This window comes from Pseudopodoces humilis, chromosome 7, assembly GCF_049639895.1.
Source record: "Pseudopodoces humilis isolate 2021_Gansu_Grassland_sample_001 chromosome 7, ASM4963989v1, whole genome shotgun sequence".
Taxonomy (NCBI): domain Eukaryota; kingdom Metazoa; phylum Chordata; class Aves; order Passeriformes; family Paridae; genus Pseudopodoces; species Pseudopodoces humilis.
The window spans coordinates 52,126,267-52,140,631 of record NC_142206.1 but is presented as its reverse complement, the minus strand read 5'-3'; the positions used below and the strand labels follow the sequence as shown (position 1 = coordinate 52,140,631).

The following is a 14,365-nucleotide window of genomic DNA, read 5'->3' as shown; positions in this document are numbered from 1 at the left end:
GCTCACAGCTATAGAAGTACAAGTGTCTGCTGTGCATAAGGAGAGGAATGAGTTAAGGCTCTCCTGATGAACATGCTACTGGTTTGAAAATACTGTGGCTCTTTCTCTAGAACGTGATACTGGGTTTGTGTAAAAAGATGGAAGGGGTTTTTTGGTGATACTCTCAGTGTCCCTCTGACTTCAGAATGTAGAAACACTCATTGAATAGGGAAGGGCATGGCTCTGTCGGCCTCAGAGTCCTGCTCAAAGGTTGGTTTTCGGTTCCTGGTGTTAGAAAAATTCTCCCTTACTCACTGTCAAATGGGATCTCGTATGGTCACCTGTAGCCTTACTCTGTATCTTGCTGCTACTCACAGCAGGATTTTATGAGGGGCTGTGATGTCCTCTGGACAATCCAGGGACTTGTGGGAGCACCCTGCAATTGGGGGGCAGGATCTTGGTGAGCAATACGGGGGGACATGGCAGGACGGTGCTCAGAGCACATCACTGTGTTGTAGTAGGGAATGTGACATGGCTAAGAAGGAGTAGAGCTGAATACTGGACCAAGAAATTTGCATTTTCGCTGAGGGTTGAATGACGTATGTGAGTAAACTGCATTAAAACTGAAGAAAAACTTTGAAGACTATGTTGCACTGAATATGGGATATTGGGAGCCAATGTCAAAAGCAGCTAATGTCTCTGTGCTGGGGGCAGCTGTGTTTGTCAGGGAGATAGGACGAGTGTCAAAAAGAGAGCAGATCTCCAGGATATTCACTGTAATCTGTGTGCCAGCTCTTCAGCCGGGTAAACTGGCTCAGAGCAGCCCTGTTCTTTGGCCTGGGTCTGACTGAGACAAGTTGGTATCACAGTAAAATTCAAGTGTCTGATCTTCCCTGTGGCTTCCTTTGGGGTGGCCCCATCCAGTCACTCTTTCTCTGGTCTTAAACCCTTTTTTTTCCCAAGCAAAGGTACCACAGACTGTGACAGAAGTGCTGCTGCAGTCCCTGCTGGGGCTCAGCAGACTGGAGTGGTCCTTGACTCAGATGGACAGTGATGAGGGCAGGTGACACCTTCCCTTTCACTGCTTGGAGAAGTCCTTCTCAGGTCTAACTCTCCTCTCACTAATTTTAGTCTTATGTAATTCAATTACTTCAGTGAGGTTGCCTCCTGATTTATGTCAGTGAGAGTGAACAGAGTATCAGCCCTTGAGCCTTTTGCTGAACAAAGTATGATGTTACACTATTTCTGGACATCATCATGTGCTGGTTGTGCAACAGATAAGAATAATGCTTGGTAAGTCATTAGTACTTCAGTTCAATTTGTGCTAAAATAATCAGCTACATCCCATTTAGTTTCTAAAGCCTCCTCATTATTGCTTCAAACATCAGACCCATGACCTGCTTTTCACTCTGTGAGCGAGGGTAAGTGAATTTAATGTGATCTCTGCATTACAAAAAGTCTGCTGCTGCTCCCTTTAAATCAGGTGGTGCCTTATCATTGACTTCAGGGAAGGTAGGATCAGGTCCAAATTTCAAACACTTAATTTTCCAGCAGAAGAGAGTCAGGCTTAAATTGCTGCACTTCTTTGGCAAATAATGAATGGGACCTCATTATCTCTATTGGGACGTGACTTTATAGACGATTACATGCTGAAAGTATGCCACTGATAGACTGTCCTGAACTGTGAAATTTGCACAGAGAATCAGAGACTGCTAACTTTCAAGACACTCCATTCATTCTCATATCATGAATGGTTTTGTCAATGAATGGGACTACTGACCTTGATGATCTGGTATTGTCATTTCCTGCTAGGTACAAGCACATTGATGCTATGACCATTGAGCAATATCCCTACATTCTTTTAAGATGAAAAGTCATCCAAAGTAGCATTTACAAGAATTTCTCTCCTTGTAAGGTATTACTGTGACCTTTTCAATTTCTAAAGCATTTTATATCCCTTAGAAAAACAGTATACAAATTAAGAATCAAAGGAGTTTCTCTACAAGTTTTACAGAGAAAATCTTGGTCTGAGTTTCTGAACATATATTTGCTAAAATGTTCTAAGTCATGATGTGACAAAATGAATTTGATTAGCTTTATCTTTATTGCATATTAGAGGTGAAATGCAAATAGCACAGGAAGAGAAAGGTTTTGACCATGATAGACCTGTTTGCTCCTGCACATATTCCCTGAACTCTACTTTTTAGAAGCATTGTAGGGCTAAAACCAGTAGTTCATGTGAGCTTCTCGAAAGACTATAATGGGTGCTGTGTAGAAAGTGTGTTGAGAGTGCGTAAGAGACTTAATGATTTATGAATTTATTCTTACAAAACATTTCTGAGTCAAATAAATACTGTTATTGCTGTTCTGCACATGGGTAAATTGAGGGGTGGAAAGCTTAAGTAGCACGCACAAGATCACCCAGCAAGTCTAGAGAAAATAGGCTGGAACCAGAATGTTTCATTTCTATTTTCATGTTCTGTAAGAGTTAGATCATCTTTCTCCCATGATTAGCTGCTATTCTGGCACAAACTCAGGACCATTATGATAGAGCTATTTTTCATACAATGGGATGAGACTTTCATGGCTTTAATTACAAGCATGTGTTCACTCCTTTATGGCATTGTGATTGTTATGTAAGGTGATGTGTAAAATTAATGAATTTTAAATTAGGAGTTTACATTACAAACCCCTTGGGGCAGGGAAAATTTGCTTTCTCCCTGTTCATACAGCATTTATTAACTTAGAATCATAGTTAATGGCCTTGGAACTGGTACACCAATGCAAGAATAAAAGTAATTATCAGATTATTTTTATTCAAGAAGAAAATGTTTTACATAAATAAGGAGGAAATCTCACCTTCAGAAATTTTCAGAAATGTTTGTACTTCTGACTGAACATACTTTTTATAGAATTCACAGCTGAGATGGGACACATACTCTTAAACTTTAGTTTAGAAGCAGAAGTATCCCAAACACGTCCCACAACATATGTTTCTAAATTTTGTAAATTTAACCCGACTCTTTTGGAGAACAATATGATGATTTCAGAAATGAGTAAATGTTGATGCATTTATAGCTTCTTTTCAAAGAAAAGAAAGGTAGCCAATCCTTATGACTAATAACTATTATTTAAAGTACAATCTGAGACGCTTGTAAAATTTCAGCCAGGGTCTTGGCATGACTTGGTGCCCAAGAAAAGGATATCTATATTGGGAATCAGCTGCTCTTACACAATCTTTTTGATGATTTGGAACCACTTAAAAACAAGGAGTTGATGATATAATACATTCTTTGGATTTGGAGATGTTCATCCTATTCCTGCTTTGAATTAAGAGAATATATTGGTGGTTTAGTTAAATGTCTCTTAAGTCAAAATTATATGTCTTTCTTTATCCTGCATTTGAAGCCAGATCCAGCTCTTACTGTAAAAAGAAACATACAGGTGCAAAGAGCTTTCAGCTGCTCCAAGAGTGAGATTTCAAACTCTGCAGTGGGTTTGAAGCTGTGGTCTGTAGACCTGAGGAGAGTCTGTAGCAGAGCTGGCTCATCAGATAGGATTGATGGGGTTTTTAATGTTTGTTTGTGATTTTTTTCCCCCGACAGTTTAATGGTGCTAAAAGTAGCTAAAAGCGCATTAAATATTTCCTAGCTAGCACTTTCAAATGTTAACAGTTGTGCTTGCCTCAGGGCTGTTATTCAGCCACCAAAACCAGAAGGTTTCTGTGTGATCAGAAAACAGGGGTGAATCTCAATGACAAAATTTAGGAAGATGCTGCCTGTAGTCTGAAACTCTTAAAGAATCTGTGTCCTGCTTAAAACCTGTTGGTAAATGCAAACATCTGACTTCCCTAAGCAACTGAGGTGTATTTATATCGTTGTGAGAATGCAGACAGGGTGCTAGTGAATTGTAATGGTTTTTTCTCATATGATGCTGTCAGTACAAGTTATTTGGAGGACTTGATGCTGGTAACATGTTCTACAGCAGCTAATGATCACCAAATAACAAAATAAAAATATGATCTATTATTTAATCACCTCATAGAACATACAATCTATATATTTAATCTGAAAAGCTTATATCGAATACAAGATTAAAAGTGGCAGCCATTGAAGTAGAATATATACTGTGAACTTGATTAATAATTATAAAAACATGATGAAAGCATAGGCTATATTTTTCTCCTTTGTAACTCTATTCTTTGTTATTCAAATTATTTCTCTGCCTTAGGTGGCAGAGAAATAAGCCTCAGTAAAATTTAGCCCCCATAGGTGTGACATTTCTAGATCTGGTGTTCAGCTCTGGAAGGCGCTATTTTCCCACTAAATCTAGAAGGCAGAAAACTGTTTCACTCATATTTTTCTGCAACCAGAGATCTGGACATAGCAGGGAAAAGCATGGCTTATCAAAATAGTTTTTGCTATGCAATATGCTTCTAAATCAGAGATTTCACAATGCTACTTATACAGAGTTTATGATGGCAATTGTCTGTTGGTTACAACTGGGACTACTAAAAGGATTTGTTTCTGAAATTCTTGAGGTCAGAATAATCTTTGGCCATTTTTAGACTGATGCAATGCAAAATTAAAAAAGAAAATAAAATTTAGATAAACCCTGTGCAAAGAAATAGGCACAACTAGGAGAATACACTCTAGGTGACTTGTCTAAAAGAAAAAAATTATTTCAACAGCAATAGTACATCAACTGTGAATTGTTAAAACTATTAATTGAAGCCATTACTTGGGAATCAATAGAAAAGGAACTGTATCCATTTGCTCAATCCAGCAATTTAAATTTCTCAGGATGCCATGAATAAACTGTGAAATGTATCTTTAAAATAAAGTTTTTAATTAGAACTGGCAGTTCTGAACCTGCTGTTGGCAGGAGCCAACCTACTGAAAAAGAGCCTGATGCAATAGACTGTAAAGTGTATTTGCTTGATGCTTTAGCATTTAACAATTAAAAAAGAACTATCAACCTATCAACCTTTAAGTTCTGTTTCAGCATCAACATTCGAAGATTTTTTCTCTATAGTTAAAGCAGTTTGAAATTTTCAACTGTCATTCTTTTACAATAGATTAAAATGTGCCAAATACGTGCCAAATACAGATGGTTTCCTGAAGGGTGAAACCTGTTTTACAGGAACACACACAAAAAAAGGAGTAAAAATGAGTAAAAGGAAAAAAAATCCACTTGCTATAGCAGATTCAGCAGTTCAAGTGCCACCCTACAAGCCATGGCTGGACTGCTGGTGCTGGTAATCCTTCATTGGTTGTGACCTGATTCAAGCACTCAGCCAAGCACATGCTGAATTACACTTTGCTTGAATTGCATTGTCTCTTATCAGGACTTAAGCATGTGCTTAAAGTTCAATGTCTGAATTTTAAATAGGGTTTAGGCATGACACCTGCTTGGCAGAAATTACTCAGTTATTTTCAAATATGCCTCACTGCTTGTTCCCCAGAATAAGTGGTGCTAACACTTTTAAAAAATCCCATCCTAGTCTGAGTAAATTAGGTGAATTTGTTGTTTTGGTAAACAAAACATTCATGGTGAGGAAATAAAAGTTTATGTTAAGGGTCAAAAATTAGTTGAATAAAAGGGCAGTGTCCTATGCCACGTGTCTATGCTCATTCTTTTGAGAAACATGAATCCATCTCTGCTTCCCTTTCACCTGTGGTTTAGGGGCCTTGGTGGCTTCTGCATTCCTTTTCTTTCATGTTGCTCTGAATGTGATGCCTTTTAGAAAAATCCACTTTTTTCTGTAATTGAAGCCCAGTAACCCTTGTCGCTGACCTCTCCAGCCATGTGCTCAATGTGAGTATGACTCACAGTAGCGATGAGGAATCCTTATTCTCTCTAATTTGGCTTTCCCAAGGGAGAAAGGAGAGTGGAGGTGGGGGGGGAGTGGGTGGTGGTGGTGAGGGGATGGGGAAAATTCTGGTATTTCCAAACTCACTTGCTGGAAGTGTTGTGTCAGTTACGATAATTCGGTCTAGCACATAAATCCTTAGGCTGACTTGCGATTCCCAGCACACCCCTTGCAGTCTAATTGAGGAATTGCTTTTCTGTCAGTCACATACTGTGGTGGAAATGCAAGAATGTGAGAAACAATAGGAGCAGGCTTGTACTGAGTCAAAACAGATAAAGCCAAATTGCTTGTTGGACTGAAAGATGAGAGCAAGTAAGTTGGTTAGAAAGCCATTGCTGGTGCTTGTGCTGAGGGGTACAGACAAGCAAGCCAGCAAGAATGCCATGAACATTTTCTTTATTGAAGAGGAAGGATAAGGGCATCAAAATAACACAATATGCTAGAGCTGGCAGGGCAAGGAGAGTACAGTTCAGATTGATGTGGAGGTAAAAGACAGCTGGGGTGAAATAAGCCCAGGAACATGTTGGGAGTGGTGCATGAACTGTGCAGGAGTGAGGGATCTGTGCTGGGATCTGGGATCTGGCTGGGCTGCTCCCAGGCTGCCAATGCTTTGGATCAGTTCAAGATGGCTGCCCAAGGGAGCACGTGGCAGGCTTCTTTTCCCTCTGGAGACTCCTGTTTGTTATTTCTTTTCTGGTTATTTCCTCTAATCTGAAGAACAAGATGTCCTTAATGAAAACAGATGTTTTGCTCCTTTGCATATGATAAAAAAGTGATTCCCTCAAAATAGAATAAACCAAAAGAATGCTGAAACCATTCTTCATAATGAAGAGGTTTCCATAAACCTCTTCATTAATGCTCTGACCTGGCTGCTCATTTGCCCCGACGCATTGTGGAAGCTGTTGATGCAAAGGTCTGTGGTGAGACCTGGGTGTAGGAGTGAGTGAGCTGTGTGCCTCTCTAAAGTATAAACACCACACTGAGCTGGCTCACAGCTTTCCTCATCCATGGTCTCCCACTGTGAGATCCTGGTCAATGGCAGCTTTTGTCATTGGCTTCAGTGTAACTCGGAACTGGTCCCAGTATTTAATTTAAAGCACAGCACACAAAACACCAAAATCATAACATCCCTGCTACATTTATAGAGCTGCATAAGCCACCGATTAACAAATGGATGAGATACTGAACTTTGCTTTACCATCTGTCTTTAATTACATAAAATAACTTGAAGCAATTAACAAGAAAGAAACACTGTGACACAAATAAATAAATCCTATCGATAGAAACAGACGAGGGAATACTTGAATATACAGATGAAAGTCACCAAAGCTGCATAATCTGAACTCAATAATATGACAAGGAGTATCTGAAAGATTTACACTGACATTGCCAATTATTTTTGAAGAAGAATAGTTACCTTTGGAGATGCAGAGAAACAAAAGGAAAGCTCTGTGTGTGTGGCTACAAAGGACAATGTGTGGTCTATCCAACAGTCTAAGTTTTTCTTTTACAGATAAGAGAAATTCATATCAACAGAAAAATATACAAAGCATGAGGTTTCATAACCGTGGACCTACAATGAGTCACGTAAGTCTGTGTGCTTATAAGTGTTTAGGCACCAGTTGGGATCAGACTTTTTAACACTTTCCAGGATTTAAGTTCTAAACCCATTTTTTCGGCATTCAAATGCACTTGTTTGCCTTTTCTGTCTAAGCATTTAATACAAATGAGTACTGTACAACAGGTATTGAGTGACTGCTGAGTGGATTAAGAACTGACTAACTGATAGGTGTCAAAAAGCAGCTGTCAACTCTGAAGGAAAGCTCTGGAGTCAGTTTGCAGAAATGGGTGTTACACTTGGCAGGCCCCAGTACTGTCTTAATGGTTGAGAGACAAGTACATCCCTAGTTAAACTATGCTTAGTAAATTAGGGAGAAAATTAAAACTGGTGGAATGATAAATAAATTGTGAAGATGGAGCAGCCCATATTCGGTAAGCAAGGCCTCTGCAGAAAAGAAGAATTTTAAAGCATGCACAAATGGTGTCTGTATTGATGCAATAGAAATCATATCCCTGGGATGGTGCTTGAAAAGCCTGTGGGATCATTGCAGGGAAGCAATTGGACACAGGACTAAATCTGATGGTGTGGAAAAGGAATAACACCCTCTTTGAACAAGTTAGCAGGGATATATGAGTTGATTTATATGGCTGGGGTGTATTGCAGCACAGTGGGTGCTAGAAATCTGAAAAAGGGTGGGAGAAAAAGCACAAGAACTGCTTGCAGTTTGGAAAGTACGTTTTGTTTCCCTTACCAAAATGAGATGACTGGATTACAGTGTATAATTACCTTCACAACAAGAAAAAAAGTGTCTTGCATCAGATGAATATATTACAAGAATCAGTGGGTGGAAATATAAGCCAAGTAAATTTAAGCAAGCGTTGAGGCTTGGATTTGTAGCAGTAAGTGTGATGAACTGCTGAAACACACTGCCCAAGAAAGCAATTGTGTACATATCAAAATTGAATCCCTCTCTGGAAAACACATGTCAGCCAAGCAGAAATTTTGGGCTCTGTATGTAGGGAATGGGGTAATGTCTGTGACAGAAAAGGTTAGACAGGATAGTTAATGGTAGTTTCTGACCTCAAAGGTCATAAATCAAGGACAATGTCTTTAATATTTTAGGCCAAGTTCTGTATATTTCTTACAGCTTAAATAGTCCAACTAATCCCAAGGAAACACTGAGGCAAATAATATCAGTAACAGCAAGTAGTATGGTCTTGTAAAAACTAAAACATATTAAACATGTCTTTCATGTTAATATGCAACATATAAATTCTGTGTATTACAGATTTGGGGACCAAGGCTGTAGGCTGTGGCCAGGTTCCTCCAAGTTGGCACTCAGCAAGCAAGGCAATACCCTCAGTGAGTGAACTGAGAGACACACAGAATGGTGGGAATGTGGGTGAGTGCATATATGGAGCACTGAATATGTCATTTGACACTGTTTCAGGTATTCGTGTTGAGAAAAAGAAATTCAATTGTTTTGGCGGAGAACACTGCTGTGTAGACTAAAATGGGAGAAAGAATGTAAACAAAGAGCAATGATCAATTGTTGTAGCTTGTGGAAATGTCTTGTAGGTCATGTCAAGGACTTTTGACAGACATTGTTCTATTTAGTGTCTGTATGGTAATCTCAAAGTAGAGGTAAACAGCAAAATAGTGAAATGTGGTGATGATACTAAAGCAGGAAAGAATGCAAACAGAAGAAAGCAGATAATGATATCAAAGGAAAGGGAGATACTAGAAAGCTGAGCACAAAATTACCCAAACAATCCACAAAAAAAACCAACCCAAAAATAAAACAAAAAGCAAACAAAAAAAAAACCCCTCACCAAACAAAACAAGCCCCAGGATTCATTGGAATGCACGTGTCCTGGCCATCAGTACTTCTGACACAGTTTCAAGGTATAGTGGAGAGAGGACCAGATGGGAGAGAGATACGAATTTGCACAGTTATAAAAGCTGTGCACATACAGATATGTACCATGAAGCAGAGAGGTAAGAGTGCCTATGTAAAAGATCTGTGCTATTGCATTCAACTCTGTGTTCAATATTGCCAGCCACTGGCTGACTGGAAGTAGTTGGAAGAAATCCCACAACGATTCAAAGGCTGGAAAAAACACTTGGGGGAAAGACTCAGGCTCAAACCAAACATCTCATTAAGCATAAACTTAGCTTAAAGTGTATGAGCTGTGCTGCAGATTTACAACTCCCTTTACAGCCCTGCTAGGTGGCTTTAACAAAGGAACTACATATCAGGTTAAACAGTGCACATGTTAAAGCATTTCATTAGTCTGGAGCAGGAAGGGCCTTGGTTAGATCTGTGAGGAAACACAATCAAAGTCTCTGAGCCCTTGGCCACCAAAACGTGCATACTGGCTGCATCAAAATCACCAGGCAGTCATTTATTACCATGAGGCTCGGCTTCTGCATTCTTAGGCATGGAACAAAGGTCTGCAAAGTCTTAAACCAGCCAACATTACATAACAGAGAGAGGATGGCAGTGAAATCATGCCTTTTGGGTGTATTTTTTTAAGGTGAAAATGGGAAGGCTGTCAGATGGTCTTTCAAGAGGAGTTCATATTGCTGGGGGTTTTAGAATAAAGCATCAGAGAATGTATGTCTTTACATTGGAAGGCTCAGAGTTCTTCCCTATCCCAAGAATTCCTATAGTTACCACAGAACCTTCACAATTCAAGGTGGGAGGAACAGTTCCCTTCTGAGCTCTGAAATCATCTCTGTGACTGTTCATAAAACAGTTCCTGTAAGCTGAATTCCTGATGCTGGTTTTCAAACCAAAGAAAATGAATCTTTGAAGAATAGGGCTGTGGAATGCTGAACTGGAATCACAGATATGGTGGGAATATCTCTTCTGTGTAACCATTTATTGTGCTTATAACTGAGAATTATCAGAAGAAGAGAGCAGTTTGTTCTCTAAGAATGGTATTTCGGGGGAGTTAGCACTCAGTTCTTTTGGAAAGTCAAGAGGAGGTGAATACCCATCTCCTTAGACTCTTAATCATTGGCACAGACTGAGAAGGGGCTTTTAAAAAATGTTAGTCAGAAATAGTAGGGAAAAACCTCTCTTCTGGAAAAAAATTAACACTTCAGTGTTTTGCTTAAATAATGACTCTGTGCTTATAATGCTGTAACTATCACATGATTTTATAGCTAGTATTAGCAAATCACTGCAGATTTAATTTCATCATTCAAAAATAAATTAGTGAAGAAAGTGTTGACTTTGGTAGGGATTTAGTCCTGGAAAATTAGCAGGCACTTTTCTGGGTTTTACTAGTCAATACCCTCAAGAATTCAGTAAAACCCTTGCATAGATTATGAAATAAGTAACAGGGAAAGACCAGATGAGTGATGATTAGAGCAGAGCTTCCCTTTACAAATCTGGATGGAACAAATTTTTCAAAGTCAGGTTTCTCATCAGAGGATTGAAGTCAGGATATAGGGTTAAATTATTCACATGAGTGAGTACAGATCTTTCTCATTTTTCTTCTTTCTCACTAACCTTTACAATCCAGTTTTATGTTGTGCTGCTTTATTAATACACTAGTGCTTTCCCTCTCCCAACAGGATGTCTCTATAAGATCTTTACGTGCCAAACTCACAACCTGCTGCTCTCTTTATGCATTTACTTAGTTTTAACATTCAGCACACAGTCCCCTTTGGATATTGAGTTGCTGCAGCAGTTGTTAAATATTTTATGTGTAGTACAATACAAAAGCTACCAAAAGAGGGCAACATATGAGCCAACAATAAGAACTGCATCCTGACCAGTTTACGGTTGTGCATTTGTGACACCCTCCCCCCCCTTTTTTTTGATAGAGAAAGAAATTTTAGCAGAGCTGGTCAGTAAACAGAATCCTATGGGAAATTCCAACACTTGGAGAAAAAGAGAAGGTGGTGAAGTTTTCAGGGATTGAAAATTCCAAGAAAATATATTTGGCATGGTGGAAATGTTCCATAAGTGTCAAATCATTCTCACACCAGAAAGCCCGAAAGTTATAATGACATTAAAATATTCAATTTAGTAGGAGAAATGTTAAATATATGAATGCTATATAAAGTTCAAAACAAGATTAAACAAAACAAGGAACTACTTATATGTTTTCACTTTATAGGAAACAATAATTTAAATATAATTTACTGTAAATAATATTTTAATTTGTCTCCATTAAAAATGCTGTCAAAATGACTATGGTCTCAAAAAAGCAAGCTGATTAAGAAGAAGTTGTATTTCCTTGAAGAATGTTTCCATGGTTTAATTATCTTTTCTCTTCATGAAATGCCTGAGAGAATTTCAAAATACTCTTAATAACTCTGCAAGAGATGAAGGTAAATTGGCTGCATCCCAGAACTGTCCCCAGTGCTCTGTTTGTGAAGTGAGACAATGCCAAATGCCCAAACACCAGGCGTGTGAGCTCTGGAGCTACTATACCCTGGACAACACTGAATGTGCACTCATTGCCAAACAGTTTATTATAAACAAAGGGTTTTTTAAACTATTCAATAGCACTCCAAGGAATTAGACAGTCTTGAACACATGCCAGTGTGGCAATGGGTACAATAAGTAAATATAATCTTCCTCGCTTAGGGTAAATATTTGGCTATAAATGTATTGAGAGCTCTTTAATTCTTTGTATGCTTCTGTGATGAGAACCAGAGGAAAGGCAGTGGCGATGCAAGGACTGGAGCATGACTTTCTTCTTCTCTTATCAGCTGCCCAGATAGGCTAGCTGCCAGTCAAATTAAAAACCTCACTGGAGGAAATGAATGAAGACCTGTAGGTGTACAAATCTGCTATTTATACAGCTGCCTCAAGTTCTGCTAATAATCAACCAGAATCAGCCACATCTTCATGGAGACGTACAAAATTCTGTGGCAGAGTCTGGGAGGTTGACTACAGAAATCAAGGCATGCTCAGGGTTTTTTTTTTTTCACTTTTTTTTTTTTTTGTCTCTTTTTTCAAAATGAACTTCTGCTTTCTGCCTGCCTCTAGTATGACTTAGAATTTTGGAAAGTATCTGGAAAGGAAAGAGGGGCAGACCTGTGATCTATTTGGAGGGCAATGAAATATTTGGAAAGTTTGGCAGTACTCACCCTTTTGAAGACAGGATGTTCTGCTTGCAGGGGCAATACCTTATCTTCTCTCATTTACCCACGTCCTGCTTTTGCATCTGTATTTCTGCGGATCCCAAAAGAAAAGATTTATTCTTCCTAGTCAGAAGCAAGCAGAGTTTTCTGTCTGGAGGGTTTCTGTACTGTCTGATCTATCACATGAACAACAACTTCACATCATTCACCTGATGAAGGGCTGCAGAATCACAGGGTATCCAATGAGCTGTTCAGTATAGGAATGACAGCAGTGCACACTGGCTGTGTGACTGCATGGAGTGTATTGACTCTAATCACAAGGTTTTCAGACAGCCTCTGTATTCTGGATATGCAGGAAGATATTTATACTCATCTGCCTGTCCTTCATTTCTTTTACTGCTCATCTATTTTAGATTAATGTCTTGATCCTCTCTCCCAAGCAGTGATGCTACTTTTGGGAGACAAACAAGAAACACCATGGGATATAACACAAATATTTTAATGGCACTGAGAGGTGTGGTTCGTTCTCTGGTTGTGTTCATTTGTAGGGAAAAAAGGTAACTTGCATCCCTAAATAACCTTGCCTCATGTGTATGAGCCTACATGTCTGACTGCCATCTTATATCGACACTACACAGCAGCCCAGGGTCTGGTGTTTATTCAGAAAAGAATTGGCCCATGCACACAGACACACTGATTCTCACAAATGATTCTGTGTATGCCTTGGTTTCTTGACTTCTGCCAAATTCAAGCCTAAATTCTAGGAAGCAACAATAACACTAACAGGAATAACGTCAGACTTGAAAGTGATTGCTTTAGCTCTTCGAACACAAAATGGACTTCTTTTTCTTCCTTAGAAGTGATTTTTGAATATGCCTTGGCTTCTCTGAGCCAGCATAGTTTCACCCTGCCAGTCAGGTTACGAAGACGAATCTGTTACCCCCTTTTGCAGATGTGGTATGTGAGCCTAGTTACATCACATTTTGAGGCAGATGGATCTCTGAAGGAAGCTCCAGTATCCAATCATGTGCTTTCTACCCCTTGCTATTGATTCTTGTGGTTAGTCTGTTTCTGATTTTATTTTTCTGTGTAGTTTAAGGGCAAGTCTGTGGTTTGCCCCATGTGCCCAAATGAGGGAGCAAGGGTGCAGAAGACTGCCTGAAAATAAATAAATCAGAAACAGATAGACTAATTACAAGGATAAATGCCAAGGGATGGAGAACACACAGCATCCTCATGATCAGATACGCCTGGCCTATTGGAGGAGGGACGGATGTTTCACTATGTGATGTAATGCTGCACCACATTGGAGAAGAGAGACAGAGCGTCCTCTTCCTTGCCTGTCTGAACAAAACCCTCTCGTGTGGCTTGCTCACACGGTCTGTCCCAGCATGGGGAGAAACAGCTTCCCTGAGGTAAGGGTGGGGAGGAGCGAGGCTGGGAAATCAGAGGCTGCTCTTGCCTCCCCCATGCCTGTCCCAACAGCCAGCAGGGCTAATCTGACACGAGGGAGGATGTAATCTACCCCTGGTTGTTTCATGCTCAGAGCACTTTGGGCACATTACTTCCTTCCACGGAATAAGAGGATAGTCATGGATGTCATTGTGAGTCATGGTCTCCTGGGGCAGCATGGCTCTGTGCCATGCCTATAATCAGATGACCCGGGGGGTGAATTTGGAAGGCTTTTGATGTCATTCTCTGAGCCCTGCACCACAGGAGACAAAGACTTCTTAACGTAACATCAGGCTATATCTTAAACATAACCATGAAACTAACTTTGACTTGCCAGCAGCTGGTACAGACAGTGGCCTCCCTACACCGCTCTGGCACTTAGCATAAGAAATGTC

The 14,365-nt window shown here is 39.6% G+C and overlaps 1 long non-coding RNA gene across 1 annotated transcript in view; it reads right to left on the bottom strand.

Annotated features, from left to right (window-relative positions):
* Positions 1–12,598, bottom strand: part of LOC106628062 (uncharacterized) — a 41,946-nt gene extending 29,348 nt beyond the window's left edge. The window contains exon 1 of the long non-coding RNA XR_001331285.2: positions 12,525–12,598. This is a non-coding gene — a long non-coding RNA (uncharacterized LOC106628062). The remainder of the gene's footprint in view (positions 1–12,524) is intronic.
* Between the last annotated feature and the right edge of the window lie 1,767 nt (positions 12,599–14,365).